Consider the following 7,500-nt stretch of genomic DNA (forward strand, 5'->3'; position numbering starts at 1 on the left):
TGGTTAGTACCTGGATGGGAGACCGCCTAGGAATACCAGGTGCTGTAAGCTATTTTCATTTGGGGTAAAAAAAATCATCCTTTCTCCTGTTAAAAGTCCTGTCTGGTGCAAGGAGTAATTGCTTACGGCCACACCACTGCAAACACGCCCGATCTCGTCTGATCTCGGAAGCTAAGCATGGTCAGGCCTGGTTAGTACCTGGATGGGAGACCGCCTGGGAATACCAGGTGCTGTAAGCTATATTCAATTGCGGTAAAAAAAAATCATCCTTTCTCCTGTTTAAAGTCCTGTCTGGTGCCAGGAGCAATTGCTTACGGCCACACCACTGCGAACACGCCCGATCTCGTCTGATCTCGGAAGGTAAGCACGGTCGGGCCTGGTTAGTACTTGGATGGGAGACCGCCTGGGAATACCAGGTGCTGTAAGCTATTTTCATTTGGGGTAAAAAAAATGATCCTTTCTCCTGTTTAAAGTCCTGTCTGGTGCCAGGAGCAATTGCTTACGGCCACACCACTGCGAATACGCCTGATCTCGTCTGATCTCGGAAGCTAAGCACGGTCGGGCCTGGTTAGTACTTGGATGGGAGACCGCCTGGGAATACCAGGTGCTGTAATCTATTTTCATTTGGGGTAAAAAAAATCATCCTTTCTCCTGTTAAAAGTCCTGTCTGGTGCAAGGAGCAATTGCTTACGGCCACACCACCGTGAACACGCCCGATCTCGTCTGATCTCGGAAGCTAAGCACGGTCGGGCCTGGTTAGTACTTGGATGGGAGACCGCCTGGGAATACCAGGTGCTGTAATCTATTTTCATTTGGGGTAAAAAAAATGATCCTTTCTCCTGTTTAAAGTCCTGTCTGGTGCCAGGAGTAATTGCTTACGGCCACACCACTGCAAACACGCCCGATCTCGTCTGATCTCGGAAGCTAAGCACGGTCGGGCCTGGTTAGTACCTGGATGGGAGACCGCCTGGGAATACCAGGTGCTGTAAGGTATTTTCATTTGGGGTAAAAAAAATCATCCTTTCTCCTGTTTAAAGTCCTGTTTGGTGCCAGGAGCAATTGCTTACGGCCACACCACCGTGAACATGCCCGATCTCGTCTGCTCTCGGAAGCTAAGCATGGTCGGGCCTGGTTAGTACTTGGATGGGAGACCGCCTGGGAATACCAGGTGCTGTAAGCTATTTTCATTTGGGGTAAAAAAAATGATCCTTTCTCCTGTTTAAAGTCCTGTCTGGTGCCAGGAGTAATTGCTTACGGCCACACCACTGCAAACACGCCCGATCTCGTCTGATCTCGGAAGCTAAGCACGGTCGGGCCTGGTTAGTACCTGGATGGGAGACCGCCTGGGAATACCAGGTGCTGTAAGCTATCATCATTTGGGGTAGAAAAAATCATCCTTTCTCCTGTTTAAAGTCCTGTCTGGTGCCAGGAGCAATTGCTTACGGCCACACCACCGTGAACACGCCCGATCTCGTCTGATCTCGGAAGCTAAGCACGGTCGGGCCTGGTTAGTACCTGGATGGGAGACCGCCTGGGAATACCAGGTGCTGTAAGCTATTTTCATTTGGGGTAAAAAAAATCATCCTTTCTCCTGTTTAAAGTCCTGTCTGGTGCCAGGAGCAATTGCTTACGGCCACACCACCGTGAACACGCCCGATCTCGTCTGATCTCGGAAGCTAAGCACGGTCGGGGCTGTTTAGTACTTGGATGGGAGACCGCCTGGGAATACCAGGTCCTGTAAGCTATTTTCATTTGGGGTAAAAAAAATGATCCTTTCTCCTGTTTAAAGTCCTGTCTGGTGCCAGGAGCAATTGCTTACGGCCACACCACCGTGAACACGCCCGATCTCGTCTGATCTCGGAAGCTAAGCACGGTCGGGCCTGGTTAGTACTTGGATGGGAGACCGCCTGGGAATACCAGGTGCTGTAAGCTATTATCATTTGGGGTAAAAAAAATCATCCTTTCTCCTGTTAAAAGTCCTGTCTGGTGCAAGGAGCAATTGCTTACGGCCACACCACCGTGAACACGCCCGATCTCGTCTGATCTCGGAAGCTAAGCACGGTCGGGCCTGGTTAGTACTTGGATGGGAGACCGCCTGGGAATACCAGGTGCTGTAATCTATTTTCATTTGGGGTAAAAAAAATGATCCTTTCTCCTGTTTAAAGTCCTGTCTGGTGCCAGGAGTAATTGCTTACAGCAACACCACTGCAAACACGCCCGATCTCGTCTGATCTCGGAAGCTAAGCACGGTCGGGCCTGGTTAGTACCTGGATGGGAGACCGCCTGGGAATACCAGGTGCTGTAAGGTATTTTCATTTGGGGTAAAAAAAATCATCCTTTCTCCTGTTTAAAGTCCTGTCTGGTGCCAGGAGCAATTGCTTACGGCCACACCACCGTGAACACGCCCGATCTCGTCTGCTCTCGGAAGCTAAGCATGGTCGGGCCTGGTTAGTACTTTGATGGGAGACCGCCTGGGAATACCAGGTGCTGTAAGCTATTTTCATTTGGGGTAAAAAAAATGATCCTTTCTCCTGTTTAAAGTCCTGTCTGGTGCCAGGAGCAATTGCTTACGGCCACACCACTGCGAACACGCCCGATCTCGTCTGATCTCGGAAGGTAAGCACGGTCGGGCCTGGTTAGTACCTGGCTGGGAGACCGCCTGGGAATACCAGGTGCTGTAAGCTATATTCATTTGGGGTAAAAAAAATCATCCTTTCTCCTGTTTAAAGTCCTGTCTGGTGCCAGGAGCAATTGCTTACGGCCACACCACCTTGAACACGCCCGATCTCATCTGATCTCGGAAGCTAAGCACGGTCGGGCCTCGTTAGTACTTGGATGGGAGACCGCCTGGGAATACCAGGTGCTCTAAGCTATTTTCATTTGGGGTAAAAAAAAATGATCCTTTCTCCTGTTTAAAGTCCTGTCTGGTGCCAGGAGTAATTGCTTACGGCCACACCACTGCAAACACGCCCGATCTCGTCTGATCTCGGAAGCTAAGCACGGTCGGGCCTGGTTAGTACCTGGATGGGAGACCGCCTGGGAATACCAGGTGCTGTAAGGTATTTTCATTTGGGGTAAAAAAAATCATCCTTTCTCCTGTTTAAAGTCCTGTCTGGTGCCAGGAGCAATTGCTTACGGCCACACCACCGTGAACACGCCCGATCTCGTCTGATCTCGGAAGCTAAGCACGGTCGGGCCTGGTTAGTACTTTGATGGGAGACCGCCTGGGAATACCAGGTGCTGTAATCTATTTTCATTTGGGGTAAAAAAAATGATCCTTTCTCCTGTTTAAAGTCCTGTCTTGTGCCAGGAGCAATTGCTTACGGCCACACCACCGTGAACACGCCCGATCTCGTCTGATCTCGGAAGCTAAGCACGGTCGGGCCTGGTTAGTACTTGGATGGGAGACCGCCTGGGAATACCAGGTGCTGTAAGCTATTTTCATTTGGGGTAAAAAAAATGATCCTTTCTCCTGTTTAAAGTCCTGTCTGGTGCCAGGAGCAATTGCTTACGGCCACACCACCGTGAACACGCCCGATCTCGTCTGATCTCGGAAGCTAAGCACGGTCGGGCCTGGTTAGTACTTGGATGGGAGACCGCCTGGGAATACCAGGTGCTGTAAGCTATTTTCATTTGGGGTAAAAAAAATCATCCTTTCTCCTGTTAAAAGTCCTGTCTGGTGCCAGAAGCAATTCCTTACGGCCACACCACCGTGAACACGCCCGATCTCGTCTGATCTCGGAAGCTAAGCACGGTCGGGCCTGGTTAGTACCTGGATGGGAGACCGCCTAGGAATACCAGGTGCTGTAAGCTATTTTCATTTGGGGTAAAAAAAATCATCCTTTCTCCTGTTAAAAGTCCTGTCTGGTGCAAGGAGTAATTGCTTACGGCCACACCACTGCAAACACGCCCGATCTCGTCTGATCTCGGAAGCTAAGCATGGTCAGGCCTGGTTAGTACCTGGATGGGAGACCGCCTGGGAATACCAGGTGCTGTAAGCTATATTCATTTGCGGTAAAAAAAAATCATCCTTTCTCCTGTTTAAAGTCCTGTCTGGTGCCAGGAGTAATTGCTTACGGCCACACCACTGCAAACACGCCCGATCTCGTCTGATCTCGGAAGCTAAGCACGGTCGGGCCTGGTTAGTACCTGGATGGGAGACCGCCTGGGAATACCAGGTGCTGTAAGGTATTTTCATTTGGGGTAAAAAAAATCATCCTTTCTCCTGTTTAAAGTCCTGTCTGGTGCCAGGAGCAATTGCTTACGGCCACACCACCGTGAACACGCCCGATCTCGTCTGATCTCGGAAGCTAAGCACGGTCGGGCCTGGTTAGCACTTGGATGGGAGACCGCCTGGGAATACCAGGTGCTTTAAGCTATTTTCATTTGGGGTAAAAAAAATGATCCTTTCTCCTGTTTAAAGTCCTGTCTGGTGCCAGGAGCAATTGCTTACGGCCAAACCACTGCGAACACGCCCGATCTCGTCTGATCTCGGAAGGTAAGCACGGTCGGGCCTGGTTAGTACCTGGATGGGAGACCGCCTGGGAATACCAGGTGCTGTAAGCTATTTTCATTTGGGGTAAAAAAAATCATCCTTTCTCCTGTTTAAAGTCCTGTCTGGTGCCAGGAGCAATTGCTTACGGCCACACCACCGTGAACACGCCCGATCTCGTCTGATCTCGGAAGCTAAGCACGGTCGGGCCTGGTTAGTACTTGGATGGGAGACCGCCTGGGAATACCAGGTGCTGAAATCTATTTTCATTTGGGGTAAAAAAAATGATCCTTTCTCCTGTTTAAAGTCCTGTCTGGTGCCAGGAGCAATTGCTTACGGCCACACCACTGCGAATACGCCTGATCTCGTCTGATCTCGGAAGCTAAGCACGGTCGGGCCTGGTTAGTACTTGGATGGGAGACCGCCTGGGAATACCAGGTGCTGTAATCTATTTTCATTTGGGGTAAAAAAAATCATCCTTTCTCCTGTTAAAAGTCCTGTCTGGTGCAAGGAGCAATTGCTTACGGCCACACCACCGTGAACACGCCCGATCTCGTCTGATCTCGGAAGCTAAGCACGGTCGGGGCTGTTTAGTACTTGGATGGGAGACCGCCTGGGAATACCAGGTCCTGTAAGCTATTTTCATTTGGGGTAAAAAAAATGATCCTTTCTCCTGTTTAAAGTCCTGTCTGGTGCCAGGAGCAATTGCTTACGGCCACACCACCGTGAACACGCCCGATCTCGTCTGATCTCGGAAGGTAAGCACGGTCGGGCCTGGTTAGTACCTGGCTGGGAGACCGCCTGGGAATACCAGGTGCTGTAAGCTATATTCATTTGGGGTAAAAAAAATCATCCTTTCTCCTGTTTAAAGTCCTGTCTGGTGCCAGGAGCAATTGCTTACGGCCACACCACCTTGAACACGCCCGATCTCATCTGATCTCGGAAGCTAAGCACGGTCGGGCCTCGTTAGTACTTGGATGGGAGACCGCCTGGGAATACCAGGTGCTCTAAGCTATTTTCATTTGGGGTAAAAAAAAATGATCCTTTCTCCTGTTTAAAGTCCTGTCTGGTGCCAGGAGTAATTGCTTACGGCCACACCACTGCAAACACGCCCGATCTCGTCTGATCTCGGAAGCTAAGCACGGTCGGGCCTGGTTAGTACCTGGATGGGAGACCGCCTGGGAATACCAGGTGCTGTAAGGTATTTTCATTTGGGGTAAAAAAAATCATCCTTTCTCCTGTTTAAAGTCCTGTCTGGTGCCAGGAGCAATTGCTTACGGCCACACCACCGTGAACACGCCCGATCTCGTCTGATCTCGGAAGCTAAGCACGGTCGGGCCTGGTTAGTACTTTGATGGGAGACCGCCTGGGAATACCAGGTGCTGTAATCTATTTTCATTTGGGGTAAAAAAAATGATCCTTTCTCCTGTTTAAAGTCCTGTCTTGTGCCAGGAGCAATTGCTTACGGCCACACCACCGTGAACACGCCCGATCTCGTCTGATCTCGGAAGCTAAGCACGGTCGGGCCTGGTTAGTACTTGGATGGGAGACCGCCTGGGAATACCAGGTGCTGTAAGCTATTTTCATTTGGGGTAAAAAAAATGATCCTTTCTCCTGTTTAAAGTCCTGTCTGGTGCCAGGAGCAATTGCTTACGGCCACACCACCGTGAACACGCCCGATCTCGTCTGATCTCGGAAGCTAAGCACGGTCGGGCCTGGTTAGTACTTGGATGGGAGACCGCCTGGGAATACCAGGTGCTGTAAGCTATTTTCATTTGGGGTAAAAAAAATCATCCTTTCTCCTGTTAAAAGTCCTGTCTGGTGCCAGAAGCAATTCCTTACGGCCACACCACCGTGAACACGCCCGATCTCGTCTGATCTCGGAAGCTAAGCACGGTCGGGCCTGGTTAGTACCTGGATGGGAGACCGCCTAGGAATACCAGGTGCTGTAAGCTATTTTCATTTGGGGTAAAAAAAATCATCCTTTCTCCTGTTAAAAGTCCTGTCTGGTGCAAGGAGTAATTGCTTACGGCCACACCACTGCAAACACGCCCGATCTCGTCTGATCTCGGAAGCTAAGCATGGTCAGGCCTGGTTAGTACCTGGATGGGAGACCGCCTGGGAATACCAGGTGCTGTAAGCTATATTCATTTGCGGTAAAAAAAAATCATCCTTTCTCCTGTTTAAAGTCCTGTCTGGTGCCAGGAGTAATTGCTTACGGCCACACCACTGCAAACACGCCCGATCTCGTCTGATCTCGGAAGCTAAGCACGGTCGGGCCTGGTTAGTACCTGGATGGGAGACCGCCTGGGAATACCAGGTGCTGTAAGGTATTTTCATTTGGGGTAAAAAAAATCATCCTTTCTCCTGTTTAAAGTCCTGTCTGGTGCCAGGAGCAATTGCTTACGGCCACACCACCGTGAACACGCCCGATCTCGTCTGATCTCGGAAGCTAAGCACGGTCGGGCCTGGTTAGCACTTGGATGGGAGACCGCCTGGGAATACCAGGTGCTTTAAGCTATTTTCATTTGGGGTAAAAAAAATGATCCTTTCTCCTGTTTAAAGTCCTGTCTGGTGCCAGGAGCAATTGCTTACGGCCACACCACTGCGAACACGCCCGATCTCGTCTGATCTCGGAAGGTAAGCACGGTCGGGCCTGGTTAGTACCTGGATGGGAGACCGCCTGGGAATACCAGGTGCTGTAAGCTATTTTCATTTGGGGTAAAAAAAATCATCCTTTCTCCTGTTTAAAGTCCTGTCTGGTGCCAGGAGCAATTGCTTACGGCCACACCACCGTGAACACGCCCGATCTCGTCTGATCTCGGAAGCTAAGCACGGTCGGGCCTGGTTAGTACTTGGATGGGAGACCGCCTGGGAATACCAGGTGCTGAAATCTATTTTCATTTGGGGTAAAAAAAATGATCCTTTCTCCTGTTTAAAGTCCTGTCTGGTGCCAGGAGCAATTGCTTACGGCCACACCACTGCGAATACGCCTGATCTCGTCTGAT

The 7,500-nt window shown here is 50.4% G+C and overlaps 41 non-coding genes across 41 annotated transcripts in view; all 41 read left to right on the plus strand.

Moving 5' to 3' along the window:
• LOC311384326 (5S ribosomal RNA) overlaps positions 1-51 on the plus strand; it is a 119-nt gene extending 68 nt beyond the window's left edge. Inside the window, exon 1 of the ribosomal RNA XR_014651116.1 lies at positions 1-51. This exon is cut by the window's left edge and continues 68 nt beyond it. This is a non-coding gene — a ribosomal RNA (5S ribosomal RNA).
• A 69-nt stretch (positions 52-120) lies between these two features.
• Positions 121-239, plus strand: LOC311417409 (5S ribosomal RNA). Its single transcript, XR_014681347.1, has one exon. It is a non-coding gene; the product is annotated as a 5S ribosomal RNA (ribosomal RNA).
• Positions 240-309: 70 nt separating this feature from the next.
• LOC311384848 (5S ribosomal RNA) lies at positions 310-428 on the plus strand. The gene has a single exon (XR_014651605.1). It is a non-coding gene; the product is annotated as a 5S ribosomal RNA (ribosomal RNA).
• Positions 429-497: 69 nt separating this feature from the next.
• LOC311396023 (5S ribosomal RNA) lies at positions 498-616 on the plus strand. The gene has a single exon (XR_014661816.1). It is a non-coding gene; the product is annotated as a 5S ribosomal RNA (ribosomal RNA).
• Positions 617-685: 69 nt separating this feature from the next.
• LOC311404853 (5S ribosomal RNA) lies at positions 686-804 on the plus strand. The gene has a single exon (XR_014669871.1). It is a non-coding gene; the product is annotated as a 5S ribosomal RNA (ribosomal RNA).
• A 69-nt stretch (positions 805-873) lies between these two features.
• Positions 874-992, plus strand: LOC311410847 (5S ribosomal RNA). The gene has a single exon (XR_014675347.1). It is a non-coding gene; the product is annotated as a 5S ribosomal RNA (ribosomal RNA).
• A 69-nt stretch (positions 993-1,061) lies between these two features.
• LOC311386314 (5S ribosomal RNA) lies at positions 1,062-1,180 on the plus strand. The gene has a single exon (XR_014652956.1). It is a non-coding gene; the product is annotated as a 5S ribosomal RNA (ribosomal RNA).
• Positions 1,181-1,249: 69 nt separating this feature from the next.
• Positions 1,250-1,368, plus strand: LOC311395181 (5S ribosomal RNA). The gene has a single exon (XR_014661048.1). It is a non-coding gene; the product is annotated as a 5S ribosomal RNA (ribosomal RNA).
• Positions 1,369-1,437: 69 nt separating this feature from the next.
• On the plus strand, positions 1,438-1,556 carry LOC311381923 (5S ribosomal RNA). The gene has a single exon (XR_014648856.1). It is a non-coding gene; the product is annotated as a 5S ribosomal RNA (ribosomal RNA).
• A 69-nt stretch (positions 1,557-1,625) lies between these two features.
• Positions 1,626-1,744, plus strand: LOC311414064 (5S ribosomal RNA). Its single transcript, XR_014678289.1, has one exon. It is a non-coding gene; the product is annotated as a 5S ribosomal RNA (ribosomal RNA).
• A 69-nt stretch (positions 1,745-1,813) lies between these two features.
• On the plus strand, positions 1,814-1,932 carry LOC311361969 (5S ribosomal RNA). The gene has a single exon (XR_014638695.1). It is a non-coding gene; the product is annotated as a 5S ribosomal RNA (ribosomal RNA).
• A 69-nt stretch (positions 1,933-2,001) lies between these two features.
• LOC311404865 (5S ribosomal RNA) lies at positions 2,002-2,120 on the plus strand. Its single transcript, XR_014669882.1, has one exon. It is a non-coding gene; the product is annotated as a 5S ribosomal RNA (ribosomal RNA).
• A 69-nt stretch (positions 2,121-2,189) lies between these two features.
• On the plus strand, positions 2,190-2,308 carry LOC311418455 (5S ribosomal RNA). The gene has a single exon (XR_014682297.1). It is a non-coding gene; the product is annotated as a 5S ribosomal RNA (ribosomal RNA).
• Positions 2,309-2,377: 69 nt separating this feature from the next.
• On the plus strand, positions 2,378-2,496 carry LOC311381694 (5S ribosomal RNA). The gene has a single exon (XR_014648641.1). It is a non-coding gene; the product is annotated as a 5S ribosomal RNA (ribosomal RNA).
• Positions 2,497-2,565: 69 nt separating this feature from the next.
• On the plus strand, positions 2,566-2,684 carry LOC311396317 (5S ribosomal RNA). The gene has a single exon (XR_014662084.1). It is a non-coding gene; the product is annotated as a 5S ribosomal RNA (ribosomal RNA).
• A 69-nt stretch (positions 2,685-2,753) lies between these two features.
• Positions 2,754-2,872, plus strand: LOC311417672 (5S ribosomal RNA). The gene has a single exon (XR_014681586.1). It is a non-coding gene; the product is annotated as a 5S ribosomal RNA (ribosomal RNA).
• A 70-nt stretch (positions 2,873-2,942) lies between these two features.
• On the plus strand, positions 2,943-3,061 carry LOC311410849 (5S ribosomal RNA). Its single transcript, XR_014675349.1, has one exon. It is a non-coding gene; the product is annotated as a 5S ribosomal RNA (ribosomal RNA).
• A 69-nt stretch (positions 3,062-3,130) lies between these two features.
• Positions 3,131-3,249, plus strand: LOC311419607 (5S ribosomal RNA). The gene has a single exon (XR_014683348.1). It is a non-coding gene; the product is annotated as a 5S ribosomal RNA (ribosomal RNA).
• A 69-nt stretch (positions 3,250-3,318) lies between these two features.
• Positions 3,319-3,437, plus strand: LOC311362042 (5S ribosomal RNA). Its single transcript, XR_014638708.1, has one exon. It is a non-coding gene; the product is annotated as a 5S ribosomal RNA (ribosomal RNA).
• A 69-nt stretch (positions 3,438-3,506) lies between these two features.
• On the plus strand, positions 3,507-3,625 carry LOC311362123 (5S ribosomal RNA). The gene has a single exon (XR_014638724.1). It is a non-coding gene; the product is annotated as a 5S ribosomal RNA (ribosomal RNA).
• Positions 3,626-3,694: 69 nt separating this feature from the next.
• On the plus strand, positions 3,695-3,813 carry LOC311384327 (5S ribosomal RNA). The gene has a single exon (XR_014651117.1). It is a non-coding gene; the product is annotated as a 5S ribosomal RNA (ribosomal RNA).
• Positions 3,814-3,882: 69 nt separating this feature from the next.
• LOC311417410 (5S ribosomal RNA) lies at positions 3,883-4,001 on the plus strand. Its single transcript, XR_014681348.1, has one exon. It is a non-coding gene; the product is annotated as a 5S ribosomal RNA (ribosomal RNA).
• A 70-nt stretch (positions 4,002-4,071) lies between these two features.
• LOC311410850 (5S ribosomal RNA) lies at positions 4,072-4,190 on the plus strand. The gene has a single exon (XR_014675350.1). It is a non-coding gene; the product is annotated as a 5S ribosomal RNA (ribosomal RNA).
• A 69-nt stretch (positions 4,191-4,259) lies between these two features.
• LOC311403442 (5S ribosomal RNA) lies at positions 4,260-4,378 on the plus strand. Its single transcript, XR_014668583.1, has one exon. It is a non-coding gene; the product is annotated as a 5S ribosomal RNA (ribosomal RNA).
• Positions 4,379-4,447: 69 nt separating this feature from the next.
• Positions 4,448-4,566, plus strand: LOC311389256 (5S ribosomal RNA). Its single transcript, XR_014655641.1, has one exon. It is a non-coding gene; the product is annotated as a 5S ribosomal RNA (ribosomal RNA).
• Positions 4,567-4,635: 69 nt separating this feature from the next.
• Positions 4,636-4,754, plus strand: LOC311383612 (5S ribosomal RNA). The gene has a single exon (XR_014650439.1). It is a non-coding gene; the product is annotated as a 5S ribosomal RNA (ribosomal RNA).
• Positions 4,755-4,823: 69 nt separating this feature from the next.
• LOC311396024 (5S ribosomal RNA) lies at positions 4,824-4,942 on the plus strand. Its single transcript, XR_014661817.1, has one exon. It is a non-coding gene; the product is annotated as a 5S ribosomal RNA (ribosomal RNA).
• A 69-nt stretch (positions 4,943-5,011) lies between these two features.
• LOC311414065 (5S ribosomal RNA) lies at positions 5,012-5,130 on the plus strand. The gene has a single exon (XR_014678290.1). It is a non-coding gene; the product is annotated as a 5S ribosomal RNA (ribosomal RNA).
• Positions 5,131-5,199: 69 nt separating this feature from the next.
• Positions 5,200-5,318, plus strand: LOC311359285 (5S ribosomal RNA). The gene has a single exon (XR_014638199.1). It is a non-coding gene; the product is annotated as a 5S ribosomal RNA (ribosomal RNA).
• Positions 5,319-5,387: 69 nt separating this feature from the next.
• LOC311417673 (5S ribosomal RNA) lies at positions 5,388-5,506 on the plus strand. Its single transcript, XR_014681587.1, has one exon. It is a non-coding gene; the product is annotated as a 5S ribosomal RNA (ribosomal RNA).
• Positions 5,507-5,576: 70 nt separating this feature from the next.
• LOC311410851 (5S ribosomal RNA) lies at positions 5,577-5,695 on the plus strand. Its single transcript, XR_014675351.1, has one exon. It is a non-coding gene; the product is annotated as a 5S ribosomal RNA (ribosomal RNA).
• A 69-nt stretch (positions 5,696-5,764) lies between these two features.
• On the plus strand, positions 5,765-5,883 carry LOC311419620 (5S ribosomal RNA). The gene has a single exon (XR_014683361.1). It is a non-coding gene; the product is annotated as a 5S ribosomal RNA (ribosomal RNA).
• A 69-nt stretch (positions 5,884-5,952) lies between these two features.
• LOC311362194 (5S ribosomal RNA) lies at positions 5,953-6,071 on the plus strand. Its single transcript, XR_014638735.1, has one exon. It is a non-coding gene; the product is annotated as a 5S ribosomal RNA (ribosomal RNA).
• A 69-nt stretch (positions 6,072-6,140) lies between these two features.
• Positions 6,141-6,259, plus strand: LOC311362264 (5S ribosomal RNA). Its single transcript, XR_014638747.1, has one exon. It is a non-coding gene; the product is annotated as a 5S ribosomal RNA (ribosomal RNA).
• A 69-nt stretch (positions 6,260-6,328) lies between these two features.
• On the plus strand, positions 6,329-6,447 carry LOC311384328 (5S ribosomal RNA). Its single transcript, XR_014651118.1, has one exon. It is a non-coding gene; the product is annotated as a 5S ribosomal RNA (ribosomal RNA).
• Positions 6,448-6,516: 69 nt separating this feature from the next.
• Positions 6,517-6,635, plus strand: LOC311417412 (5S ribosomal RNA). The gene has a single exon (XR_014681349.1). It is a non-coding gene; the product is annotated as a 5S ribosomal RNA (ribosomal RNA).
• Positions 6,636-6,705: 70 nt separating this feature from the next.
• LOC311410852 (5S ribosomal RNA) lies at positions 6,706-6,824 on the plus strand. The gene has a single exon (XR_014675352.1). It is a non-coding gene; the product is annotated as a 5S ribosomal RNA (ribosomal RNA).
• A 69-nt stretch (positions 6,825-6,893) lies between these two features.
• LOC311403443 (5S ribosomal RNA) lies at positions 6,894-7,012 on the plus strand. The gene has a single exon (XR_014668584.1). It is a non-coding gene; the product is annotated as a 5S ribosomal RNA (ribosomal RNA).
• A 69-nt stretch (positions 7,013-7,081) lies between these two features.
• On the plus strand, positions 7,082-7,200 carry LOC311388860 (5S ribosomal RNA). The gene has a single exon (XR_014655280.1). It is a non-coding gene; the product is annotated as a 5S ribosomal RNA (ribosomal RNA).
• Positions 7,201-7,269: 69 nt separating this feature from the next.
• Positions 7,270-7,388, plus strand: LOC311383613 (5S ribosomal RNA). The gene has a single exon (XR_014650440.1). It is a non-coding gene; the product is annotated as a 5S ribosomal RNA (ribosomal RNA).
• A 69-nt stretch (positions 7,389-7,457) lies between these two features.
• Positions 7,458-7,500, plus strand: part of LOC311396025 (5S ribosomal RNA) — a 119-nt gene continuing 76 nt past the window's right edge. Inside the window, exon 1 of the ribosomal RNA XR_014661818.1 lies at positions 7,458-7,500. This exon is cut by the window's right edge and continues 76 nt beyond it. This is a non-coding gene — a ribosomal RNA (5S ribosomal RNA).

This window comes from Micromesistius poutassou (assembly GCF_964030765.1).
Source record: "Micromesistius poutassou genome assembly, chromosome: 1".
In the NCBI taxonomy this organism is placed as follows: domain Eukaryota; kingdom Metazoa; phylum Chordata; class Actinopteri; order Gadiformes; family Gadidae; genus Micromesistius; species Micromesistius poutassou.